Source organism: Chelonoidis abingdonii, chromosome 2 (genome assembly GCF_003597395.2).
Source record: "Chelonoidis abingdonii isolate Lonesome George chromosome 2, CheloAbing_2.0, whole genome shotgun sequence".
Taxonomy (NCBI): Eukaryota; Metazoa; Chordata; order Testudines; family Testudinidae; genus Chelonoidis; species Chelonoidis abingdonii.
The window spans coordinates 62,278,444-62,292,076 of NC_133770.1; the positions used below are offsets into that span (position 1 = coordinate 62,278,444).

At 40.7% G+C, this 13,633-nt stretch overlaps 1 pseudogene; it reads left to right on the plus strand.

Annotated features, from left to right (window-relative positions):
- Positions 1-579: 579 nt before the first annotated feature.
- LOC116816795 (ATP-dependent translocase ABCB1-like) overlaps positions 580-13,633 on the plus strand; it is a 65,549-nt pseudogene continuing 52,495 nt past the window's right edge.

Below are 13,633 nucleotides of genomic sequence, written 5' to 3' on the forward strand. Positions count from 1 at the left end.
GGTGATCTGAGCTGGAACTGGTAAGCTGGAGTGTCCTGTTCCTTTCCAAACAGCAAATCTGTAAATACTGTGAGTTTGCAGTGGAGCAGGGGCTTCACACTCCAGAGAGATGCTCGGAGAGCTCAGGAGTTGGAATGTGCCTACCACTAACCTGTAAAGAGACAGCAGGGCCTGCCTAGGCCTAAAGGGCAGTGCTTGTGTGCCTGTGGCAATTGGAGTTGGGGAGCTGACCCCCATCAGGCACAGAGAAGGCTTTCTAGTGCTAAGCACAGGTGGCCACAGCCCTGGGTATCCCCAGGAAGCAGGTCACATTGTTGTCCTAATTTTTAAAAATGAACATAGTTCTTTAGAAAAGTAATTTACCCTGATGTAAAAGTAGTATGTAATGATAAATATTTTTTCTTTCCTAGGAAAAGTTGTCAAAAGGAAAAAATTAATAAAGAAACATAAACATATCTTAATGTGAACGCTTTGAATGGCAATTGTCTCTGAAAGATTGTGCTGTTTTCTTGTGTATGCAGCTTTTATCCAAAGTGATTTACTTCTGCAAGTCTAAGAACCATACAACAGAATAACACCATGAAGGATGATTTCATAAATTACATAGAAAAGGAACCACCTAATCCTAGTAAGTTTTACAGTTAGTTGTTTCTTCTTTTGAATGTTAGGCTAGTTGTTGGAAGGATGTACTCCATTTCCACGAAACTAAGCCACATTTTCAATCTTGTCTGGTAGCCATGAGGGATTTCTATGGAAAAACAGATCAACCCTCCCATCATCCTCTATAAATCATGCTACTCTGGCTATTAAGCTTTCTTCTGTGGTGTCTTTACCCAGCGAATATGGACCCTTCTTGGGGAGCTATGAGGAGGAAACAGCATTCAGAAAATATTCATAGCTACCACTGAATACACGTATTCTCTTTTAACTTAATCACAGCACTGGCTGGGCGTAGCTGTGTGTGGCCTTTCTACCAACTTAAGTGACCCTGGTGTGCCTAGTGAGTCACTCTAGTTTGAAAATAACTACGGCTCCCATCCTGCGAGCATTTATGCACATGAGTAGTCCCATTGAATTTCAATGTATCCGCTCATATGCGTAAAGTTATTTACATGCATCAGCAATGGGGCCTAAGTGTGCAGATTCTCCACTATGTCAGTCAGGAGCCAGTTTACTGCATTTGAAGTATTTTATATAATCATAACAAAGATAAGAGTGTCCTGTAAGTCTGTACAAAGGTGTTCTAAAAACTAGTGATGGAAACCACAGTAGTTATTCTGTTGTGATTCGTCTGCCTGTGTCTTTCATCCACTTGTTATTTCTCATCTTATTATAAACTCTTTTGGGCGGAGTTCCTCTTGATTTGCTTGTGTTTGTACAGCCATAGCACAGTAGGGTTGAGGCCTGTAGGTACTACTGAAACACCAACAAATAATAAGATGCTTGTTCCACTCTAAGGCCCCAATCCTGCAAAAATAAAGGCCTGGTCTACGCCTAAAAGTTAGGTCCATCTAACTACAGTTCTTAGAGGTGTGAAAAATTCATGCCCTTGCGAGACATAGGTAAGCTGGCCTAAGCCCCAATGTAGGCACCATTAGGTTGACTGAAGAACTCTTCCATCAACCTAACAGGTGGATTCACTAACCCCTTCCACCATTGTAGTAAGTGTACATGCTACAGAGAGCATAGCTGCAGCTGTACCACTGTAGCACTTCTAATGTAGACACACACTTAGGCATTCCCTCAGGTTTTTCAAGACTGAGGCCCAAGTTAATCTTTAATGACTTCCCTTAAAATTAGTTTTTGGGCTGAAAATGATGTTTGTCCTCAGCTTGGATGTGATCTTTGGGAAGGAAAAAATTGAAAATTACTGAACTATTTCAAGAGCATGAGAAAAATGTTTTCCTGCTTTAAAAAAATCAACCGTTTTGGTGCTCCGATAATTCAGAAAGGGATGTAATGTGCTCCATAAGAAGCTGACTTAAAAGACCTTGCTACTTTCCCCTCCACAGAATCTGCAAGTAATGGCTATTACAATCCTGCTTTCCAACGTGATGAAAAACCTGAGCAAAATGACCAGTTACAGAAGAACAAGAAGAAGTAGGGGTTCCTTGATCTTAATACGTTGTTAAATTTCTTGCCCTGCCTTTCAAGAAAGGGTCTGGATTAATTTTCCATTAATCTCTTTAGAAAGAAAAATAAGAAGTCACAGGAAAAGATGGTTGGCATTTTGAAATTGGTTAGTGCATAGTTTATTGGTTTGATTTATAGTTCTCGTTCCTTTTCTTTGCCTGTTGTACGTTATGGTAACAGACTAATGTGCAACCACAATACTGCATTTCGAAAGAGAAGAAAGAGGTCTGTGCAAAACTTAGTATTGCCGCACAGCCATTTTTGTGCTTTGATCTCAGGCTCCCCTCTTTAAAAATATGGCCTGTTGTGCAAAGTTCCCTCCACAGCTAACTGCCAGTGCTGATGATGTTTCAGCACTAGCATCATGGCGGAATGAAATTCACCCATGTTAAGGACCGAAGTGAGGTATGTGCGGTACATAGGGCCTTTCCCTGGGTCTCTCAACTGGAGATAATTTTACCATTTGTGCATAATGTCTCATGAATTATCCAGGGAAATAAGTGCTGTGTTTTTCTTAAATGTGATAACTGCTACATACCCGTTTCTGTTAGTAGGCAGCAGCCAAATGTTTGTTAATTACCTGTGCTTGTTTACATTTAAATTTTACATTTTAAATGCACTGAGTGAGGGCTGGCTCCAGGGGCCCCAAGCAGCCAAAAAAAACCCCAACCAAACAAGCCATGATCGCGATCTGCGGCAATTCAGTGGGAGGTCCTTCACTCCATGAGGGAGTGAGGGCCCCTCCGCCGAATTGCCGCCAAATAGCTGGACATGCCGCCCCTCTCCAGAGTGGCTGCTCCAAGCACCTGCTTGCTAAGCTGGTGCCTGGAGCGAGCCCTGCACTGAGTAAATATGTGATGTAGTAGAATGCACCCAGGGAGGCAGTGAGTTGCACAGATGATGTTAGATACATGCTTTTTTCTGCAGATTAGGGGATTCATCCTGCCATCGTGTCCTAACTCCCTCAATTAAAAACTGGCCTAAAACCCTGTGTAAGCTTTTTCAAAGTGTATCCCAAGTGTTGTGTTTGCCTTCACAGTATCTAATTCATTGCTTCATAAAGCAATACCCAAATTGCAAATGGTGCTATGTAAAAAAAATCCTGTTCTGTGTGTCTTAGTAAGATATTGTCACAATTATGTGAATTTGTCAACCTTCATTTAATTCCTTTTTCTTTATATTCATGTAGTTTGGATATGCCGATTGGCTGGATATCATTTTGATGATAATAGGCTTGATTGCAGCTGTTGCAAATGGAACAGGGCTGCCACTTATTATCATTGTCTTTGGAGAAATGACAAACAGATGTGTGATGATTGGCGAAGCAGTAAATATGTCTTCACGTAAATAAAGTTTGTTCAACTTCTCAAAATATTTGTTAGGGTCTCTTATTTACTGGTTTGGCAGAGGTTCAGGATGGAGTGCTGCTGTGGTCTAAAAAGCTATGAAGAGCATAGCAAATTTTGAGGAGTCCTTCCTTTTTACCCTGCTGTATAGTACAGTAGAAAACTAGACACTTGATAAATTACAGAACAGTACATTTGGTAACTGTAAAACGATTTACTACTTTCTATAGCTTATAGTTAATCCATGGAATTCACTGCCCGACGAGGTCACCAAATCAAGTTCTGTGATGGGCTTTTTAAAACAACAAAATAGGACCATTAATTCTATTTTGCCTCTATATGAGCTAAGCTTATGATAAGGGCAATCATAACTTATCCTAAAATATATGTGCTGACACATGGAAGGGGTCTGCTATTTCTCCCAGGTCTGAAAAGTTTTGCACATTCGGTTAGGTGCATTATTAGTGAAATTTACCTTTTTTGCAGAGAACCAGCAAAAGGCTGAGCCACCACTTGGACCCCATTTGGGTCCAGTTTTAAGGCTTGGGTGGAACCTAAGTGGTGCATAAAAGTCGGCCTTATGGTGTCTGCATGGATGAATTTTGCCTTATGTGAAGTAGAAGGGGGAGTTATCAACTTCTGAAAGATCAGATATTGGCCACAGTTGGAATCCGAAGGTCAGATCAGATGAAACTATGGACGAGTGCCCTTTGACGTAGTAAGCTAAATCCATGACATCACTCTACAGTAACCCTCTGAGCTGACTCAGAAGTTTGCCCTGTTTGATCCTCCACTAGAAGGATGATGGACACCATGAAAGTTATAAATCTATAGCGCTGTTGCAGGGAGTGTAGTGTCATACAAAACACCCATAAGATTATGGCCTAAAACTGCCATGATTTGTTGTATGCCTGTTCTAATAAAACTGAGTGTTTTTCTTTGTTACAATTAATCTTTCAGCTCTGATGAATAGTAGCTCTACTTGTCCAGCAATTCCAGGTTTGGATATAGAAGCTGAAATGACCAGGTAAGAACCTCTACAATTATTTTCAGAAGAATAGCACAGTGTTTTTTGTCCGTTAGACTGTAAGCCAAATTTGGCCCTCAATTACATCCCATTGGCTTCAGCAGGGTTGAACGTGACCTGATGTGTCTAACTTATCTTGCAAGATGCAATTGACCAAATGGACTTTTACTATTTTACTACAGGTTTGCCTACTACTGTGCAGGTATTGGCTTTGCTATAGTGATACAGAGCACCATCCAAGTCTGGACATTTTTTACCTCAGCTGCAAGAGAGACAGCGAGAATCCGTCAAAAGTATTTTTTTGCCATACTTTACCAGGAGATGGCTTGATTTGATACCAGCCAGATTGGAACGTTGAACACCCAACTGACGGAGTGAGAAGGGTTTATTTATCTATGCACCAGAAACCTGAGCCAAAAAGAAGTCTGATGTTTACCTTTATAGAATTAGCTACAGGGAATTTCCAGGAAACCTTTTTAACTAAGACCCAAAATATCTCTGCTATCTGAGGGAGGAATTCGTTCCCATTTTTCACTTCACTTTCAGGGTTTCAGTGACATTTCAACTGCGAAGGCTTATGCTGTGAAATGCAATATCTTACTCCTCTGACATTGGCTTGGTAGTGTCTATGAGCTATTTTGCAAACTACGATAGATAAAGAGCTCTGCTGTCTCCAGCTAGTTTACAAGCATTGAAAACCCTGACATTATATGAAATGAAACTGCACTCATAGTTATGGGCACTGTGTTATCATTTTGAACCTGATCCAAAACCAGTTAAAATCCTTAGGAATCTTTGGACCAGGTCCCTTGTGCAGGAATTCAGGGGAAAGTATGATCAGGGTATGCAGAGTTTCTCCAGACTTAATGTTTGTAGGGAGGGATATGCCCAGTTTTTGGAAGATGTGAATCCTGAAGAGAATGAGAAAGGCTTGAATTTCACCAATCCTATTTCCCACATATGTAAATAGCAAGAGAAAATTAGCATGACACACAATGGTTTTCCAAATAATAATTTAATAATACCGTGCTTGTCACTGTATAGGATGTGAAAAGGAGATATTCCTTGCCTAAAGATCTTAAAATTTAATAACAAAATTGAAAAAGATAGGATACATAGGGGAACTTAGAGGAAAAAGTAATGTAAAGGTTTTGGGAATGAATTTTTGTTGTTTTTTTTGTATGGATTATTCCTTTTGGATATTGCATGAATGAAATGGGTCACATGTGAATGAATAGGGTTAGCAATGGCAGAAGTCTATTTAGAGGTTACATCACAGAAAATGAGTTGTGATCTGCTAGTTCCTAGCCTCACAAAGAGCCACTACCGCTGTTCAGTATCCACGTCCAAAATTCCTACTGCCCAATGATTTGAACAGTTAAACTTCTGACAAGCTTCTCCCTAGCAAAAGAGAAAAATGTGTGAGGAGGAAGCATTCATCAAAGTTAACAAAGCTCTTTTTTTAATTAACAGTGACATTAACACCATCCACGAAGGCATTGGAGACAAGTTCTGTATATTTGTACAATTCTTTGCCACGTTTCTGACAGGGATTGTTATAGGATTCGTTTACAGGTGGAAACTGACCTTAGTGATTTTGTCAGTTAGCCTTCTCCTTGCTGCAGCAGAAGCAGTTGGACCATTTGTCAGTGCTGAGGAAAAACAAATAAGAATTTTACCTCTAAAAACAGATTGAGAGGGAGTGAACCCCAAAGCAACATGACCCCAAAGTTTGGAGAGCATGGAGAGCAGCCCTTCTCCTACTTCACTGGCTCCTGCCCCAAAATTTGCAGAGCTCTATCTACACTGAGCATCAGCGGCCAGGCATTGGCATGCCATGGAGGCCTGGACTGCTTCCCAATCACCACCACTCATCACGTGGGAAGAGGATGATCTGCATCTAGCAACTGTGTAGATATTGCTTGTAATGCACAGAAAAATGTACAAAGTGTTTCCATTTATAGATTGTATTTTGTTTTCTCTCCCCCTTTCTCCCACCCAAGCACTGAAAATGATGGAGGAAGAAACAGGATAGTGACCTGTAATTAAGAGAGCTAAGTTATTTATATGGCTTTCATTACTATAGTTTCTGAGTGCCATGCAAGCTTCATTGTGTTTAGCCTCACAACACCATGCAAGATAGAGGATTCCCATGTTACACATGGAGAAGTGAAAAACAGAGAAAAGTTACTTACCCAAAGTTGCCCAGGAAAACTGTGTTGGAGTGGGGACTTGAACCCTACTAAATTCTAGGCTCTTTTGCTAAGTGCTTGATCACCCTTTGAATCAGTACATAATTTACACCACTTAAATAGATTTCCATAAAATACTTTCCCCTTCCTCCCACCCTCCCAGTTTTCCAGTTCCTGGCATCATTCACTACAAAAGAGTTGACTGTTTATGCTAGAGCTGGAGCTGTGGCGGAAGAAATTTTGACTGCTATCAGAACAGTTGTTGTTTTCAATGGACAGATGAAGGCACTAGCAAAGTGAGGTTTTTTTTTTAACCTAATTATTGATTGTACATAATATCTGGGAAAGTGATGTGGTTATTTAAGACAAAAATCCAAGATGATCTGTCAGTTTAAGCCCCCAGACAGCTGAGAAGTTCAGATGAAGATAAATATGAGCATATGGAAGGAGATGTTTTCTGTCACTCATCGACATTTGCAATCTCTCAATTGACCTACATTATGGAGGGGCACCGTAAGGCCCAATTTTCCTCTGACACTAACCTGAAGCTGAATTTGGAAGCTGAAGCTACAGAAAATGCAATCTTCTCTAAGGCTCCAGTCCAACAAAGCACTTATGTAAATACTTTAAGCACATGCCCACTCCCACTGAAATCATTGATTAAAGTGTTTACAGTTTTCATGCTTTACTGGATCATAAGCTTATGTAAAATTGCCTATCGCTTTCCTATGTCATCGACTTCAAGGGGGCTACCCACATACTTAAAATTAAGTATGTGCTTAGTCCTTTGCAAATAATCCTCCTCTTGATCTAATCTGAACAGCACCAATGATACCTGAGCAATTTATGTGGAAGAAATCCGTTGCACATCATTTTAGGATCACTTCACTACTGCATAAACTATGCCATTCATTTTGGGCCTTCCCACTTTTGGTCAGAGCATTTTTGTACATAATGTATGTGTCGAGAGGTTCCTACAAAGCTTCTGAGCATGTCATTGAACAATAAAATGATATGCATGTCCTCCTGAAACATTCTGAGAACATTGCTGGGCTGAGCGGTGCTTTCTGTAATGCCCTTGAGAAGCTGAAGGGGATTAGATAGCTAATGAGTGAACAGAAGCTGTTATTCATTGACGGAAAACCATAAGCTTGTAAAGGAATTGCAAATAAAAAGAGTGATTTTTTTTCATTAACTAATTGTTAATCTTTATCCCTGTCTCACAGGGTTAACTAACATCATATGGTGCTTAATTTGTATTTAATTACTTGCTATTGGCATATGTCTTGGTAACTTAGCTTATGAGAATAGTTCCTGGCTTCCAACAGTGTTCTGCAGGAGAGAACTACTGCCAGGTTGTGGAGTCAAAGGAGATTCTGGCTTCTGTTTACTTGTTTGATTTTATCTAAAGCACTTTTTCTTCAAAAACTGAGTGAGCACTAACTCTTCCCTTTGCAAGATGATATTCATAGAATCCTAGAATGTAGGGCTGGAAGGGACCTTGGGAGATCATCAGTTCCAGTCCCCTGCACTGAGGCAGGTTCAAGTATACCTAGGCCTTCTCTGACAGGTGTTTGTCTAACCAGTTCTGAAAAACCTCCAATAATGGGGATTCCACAACCTTCCTCGGTAACCAGGGCTGGCGCTTCCATTTAGGAGACCTAGGCGGTTGCCTATGGCACCAGGATTTTGGGGGGCGGCATTTTGCTGCCCTCGGCAGCAATTCGGCAGTGGGGGGTCCTTTTGCACTCAGGGTCTTCGGCAGCAATTCTGTGGTGGGTCCTTCACTTGCTCTGGGACCTGCCACCGAAGTGCTCTGAAGACCAGGAGAGCGGAAGGACCCCCCCGCCGCAGAATTGCCGTCAACGACAGGGAGCACAGAAGGACCCCCGCCCAGGGCGCCAAAAACCCTGGCACCACTCCTGTCGGTAACACATTCCAGTACTTAACTATCCTAAAATTTAGACAGTTTTTCCTAACATCTAACCTAAACCTCCCTTGCTGCCCATTATCCTGATTATTTCTTGTTCTGTCTTCTGTGGATATGGAGAACAACTGATCACCATCCTCTCTGTAACACTCCTTAGCATATTTGAAGACTGTTAGCCAAGTCCCCGCTTAGTCTTCAATTTCCAAGACCAACATGCCCAGTTCTTTTAACCTTTCCTCAGGTTTTCTAAACATTTTATCATTTTTGTTGGTTTCTTCTAGACTTTCTCTAGTTTGTCCACACCTTTCCTAAGCCAATACACTACTCTGGCAGAGGCCTCACCAGAGACAAGTAGAGTAGAACAATTGCCTCTTAAATACGATACTCCCCTGAGGGTACTGAGAATATTATCTTTTTTCACAATTACATCACGTTGTTGGTTCATATTTAATTTGTGATATACTTGAATTCCCAGATCCTTGTCTGCAGTACTACTGCCTAACCAATTATTCCCCATTCTGTATTTGCCCATTTGATTTTTCCTTCCCAAGTGTGGTACTTTGCAGTTGTCTTTATTGAATTTCATGTTGTTGATTTCAGGCCAATTTTTCAAATATTACATAAGAATGGGTCCAACTAATGGTCCTTCTAGTCCAGAATCCTGTTTTTTGACAGTGTCCAGTGCCAGATATTTCAGATTAAATGAACCGAACAGGGCAATTTTTGAGTGATCCATCCTGTCATCCAGTCCCAGACATTTAGGGGCATCCACTGCGTAGGGCCCACCCCGACCATCTTGGCGAATAGCCATTAATGGACGTAGCCTCCATGAGCTCATCGAATTCTTTTTTGAACCCAGTTATACTTTTGGCCTGGCAATGAGTTGTTGACTGCATTATGTGAAGAAATAGTTCATTTTCTAAGTTTTAAACCTACTATGTATTAATTTCATTGGGTGACCCCTGGTTCTTATGTTACATGAAAGGATAAATAAGAGTTTCCTATTCAGTTTCTCTTCATTCATTTTCTAGACCTCTATCATATCCTCTCTATCATATCCTCTATCATATCCTCTCATACCAGTCATCTCTTTTCTAAGGTGAACAGTCCAGTTTTTTTAATCTCTCCTCAGATGGAAGTTGTTCCAAACCCCTAATATTTTCTCTGTACCTTTTCTAATTCTAATATATCTTATATGAGATGGGCAACCAGAACTGCACACATTATCTGAGGTGTGGGCATATCATGGATTTACACAGTGGCATTATGATATTTTCTGTCTTATGAGCTATCCCTTTCCTAATGGTTCCTAAAATTCTGTAAGCTTTTTAGACAGCTGCTGCACATTGAGCAAATGTTTTCAGAGAATTGTCCATGATGTCTACAAGATGTTTCTTAAGTGGTAGCGTTTAAATTAGACCTCGTCATTTTTTATGTATAGTTGGGATTGTTTTCCAATGTGACTTACTTTGCATTTATCAACATTGAATTTCATCTGCCATTTTGTTGCCCAGTTACCCAGTTTTGTGAGATGCCTTTGTAGCTCTTTGCAGTCAGCTCTGGATTTAACTATGTTGAATAATTTTGTATCATCTGCAATTTCTGCCACCTCATTGTTCACCCTCTTTTTCATATAATTTATGAATATGTGAACAGCACAGGTCTCTACAGGGTCCCCAAAGGATCTATAATTTTTCTCGCCTCGCTGTGAAAACTGACCATTTATTCCTACCCTTTGTTTCCTATCACTCTTATCCCAAGTCTTTGCTTAACAGCCTTTGGTGTGGAACCTTGTCAAAGGCTTTCTGAAAGTCCAAGTATACTACTATATCAACTGGATCACCTTTGTCCACGCGCTTGCTGAAACTCTCAAAGAATTTTAATAGATTGTTGAGGCACAATTTCCGTTTACGAAAGTTGTGTTGACTGTTCCCCAACATATCATCTTTATCTGTGTGCCTGATAATTCACTCAGAGCAGCCATGGGCCAGATCCTCTGTTGATGTAAAATCAATGAAGCTGCGTTGACTCACACCATCTAAGAATCTAGATAATTGATTTTTATGACAGAAAACCCTGGAAGCATGAGAGGAAGCTAGGAACTGAATGTCATCTGGGTACATACCAAATTTAAAATTTATCTTCTGTTTTCAGATATGATGTTAACTTAAAGAATGCTAGGAAAGTTGGAGTCAAAAAACCAATTACCACCTACACGTCTTTGGGTTTCACAGAGTTTATTTTATTTGGAGCCTTTGCTCTTGCATTTTGGTATGGAACCAAACTCATAGTGGAGGAGAAAGAGAATTATGACATCAGACGTGTGTTAATTGTAAGTACAGCACAGTATAGTCGATTCGCTGAGGCAAACTTTTAGAAAATGGTCTGTAAATTAGAGAAAATGCTGTATTGTTTAAATACTGCATCAAAAGATCTATAATTTCTACTCAGGCACAAAGTACCCATTAGATTAAATGTGTTTAATATAAATCAACAGAGATGTTGAATCTACATATTTAAGACCTAAAGTTCCATAACAAATATCTCATTTGATCACTATCATGCTGTCTGGAGTGGTTCACGACCGTGAGTGCCTGTCTCAGGGCAGGCTGTCAGAAAACAGAGCAGACACCACAAACTGGCGGTGTGTTCTGTAATTAGATTTCACCAAGCCAGTAACAAATGTGAATTCCTGGATCACTATACTAATCTTACAATGGAGTCACAGATAGATTCTCCAGTCTCTCTTGCCACCCGGACAAACCTGACTTCGTGATAAAAGGTCATTTACACCAAAAATCACACCATATTCAGTTTGCTTCCAGTCACAGAAACTAATCACTTACCCCAGATCAATTGGTATCCTAGATTTTATACCAAAGGCAACAGTGGTAGACAATTCTGTAGTAAACTAACTAAAGGTTTAGTAGCTAAGAAAAGTTAATAAGAGTTATTGAGAGATTAAATCAAATAAAATATATGTACAGATGAGTCAGTCTATAATTTCAAATGATACCGGAAATGTAGTGATCTGCCAGTTTAGCAAAAATCTCTCAGGGCTCAGGGAATCTCCATCTCCATGTTCATTTATTTTGCCTTGTTAGAATCCAAACTGCAGAAATGAAGGATTTTTCCCAGAATCCATACTCATAGTTTTCTTCCCACAGAAAACAAACTGACAGGGTCAGTACCCCTGTGGGCTTTTCCTTTGATGGCAGAGAGTGAGGAATACATTTGGAGTCTTTGACCTTCGATCATCACACACAGTGACCACTTGCTTTGAAATTAACACTTTTCTGTTAAATTCTTCATTTGCATTCCACAAGACTTCTTTCTCATTTGATGGGTTATTTGCTGACAGGGGTATACACTGTGTGAATGTTTGCTACAGCATTATAACAAGGTCCAGATAAGTGTTTAACTAATGCATTGTTTTCAGTGCATTAACATCCCATTAGTTTTCATGAAGTTTAAACACCAAATACATTCTTATACATTTAACAATCACTTTTCTCTATAATAATATACAAGTGAATTGGTCTGGCTTCCAGCTATGCAACTGTATGCATTCAGGGAGGTCTGGAGTTTTGGCATGAGCTGGCACCTCGTCTGCCAGTGTCACAGCCATGTGACCATCTTTCTTTCTTTTTTTAAATCCCTGCAAGGGATTATTGTACTTCACCAAAACTTTTAGATTATTTTTCCTTTGGAAAGGAATAAGGCCCTGATCCTGCAAAGATTTAAGTATGTGCTTTATGCACTGGGAGTAGCCCCATTGATTTCTGATGAGAATGTGACTTCAGTGGAACTAGTCACAGTGCATAATGTTAAGTGTGCACTTTGAAGGACTGGGGCCTCAGGAAACTGTGGATTAACTGTCTCTGAGGATGCTGAGGTTTTTAATATTGCAAAGAGATGGAGAGATGTCTAATTTCACTATTCTCTTAATGGGAGTTAATGAATGCAGCAGCAACAAAAAAAGCTAATCCAACTGTTAAAGGACATGTGATGCACACAATAGCTACATTCACCACTTCCTGTGTCAAATCCAGGGAATGTATAAAAACTGGAGGAGCTGGAAAAATGCAGCCTGAAATTTTAGTTTTGATTTCTTTTTTTATATTTTTTTTCTGGAAAAGCTCTTACAGAACCACCAGGATTATCATGACATTTAGCACTAAGGAAACTGCAGGTCTGGAACCAATGTACACTAGCTCCTGTTTTTGTTCCCTGTAGATATTATTCTCTCTACTCCGTGGTGCATTCTCTCTCAGCCAGGGCTCCCCACACTTTGAGAGTGTTGCCAATGCTCGAGGTGCTGCCTATGAAGTGTACAAGGTCATCACTAAGGTACTATGACAGACCCAGACCTGGGGCACAGGAGTCTGGTAGAAGGCTCATATACTGGCCACTGGATGAACAATTTTCTGTTCCCTGAGTGACCAAAGCAGGGGCTTCCCTAGAGCAATCAGGAACCTGCTAGAACTAAATAAGACCAGCAAGCTAATCAAGACACCTGGAGCCAATTAAGAATTTTCTAGAATCAATTATAGCAGGCAGGCTAATCAGGACACTTGGTTTAAAAAGGACCTCCCATCAGTTAGTAGGAGTGTGTGCAAGGAGCAGGGAGAGAGAAGGCGTGCTGCTGGAGGGAGTGAAGAGTTCAAGTGTGATCAGGCTTCAGGAGGAAGATCCTGCAGTGAGGATAAAGAAGGTGCTGGGGAAGGCCGTGAGAAAGGATCCGAGGTAATTGTGCTATTACGCAGCTGATACAGGGAACATTGTAGACAGCTGCTATCCATAGGGCCCTGGACCCCCGTGTAGAGGGTGGGCCTGGGTTTTCCCCATCCCCCCAACTCCTGATCAGACACAGGAGGAGTTGACTTGGTCTGTGAGAAACATCAGAAGGGAAGGCCTAATTGGAAAGGGATCTGGCCTGTCCCCGAGGCACTAGGTTTCCCCCATGCTGGCCAGTGGTGAGGTTAGCTGAGTGGACGGTAGGTTT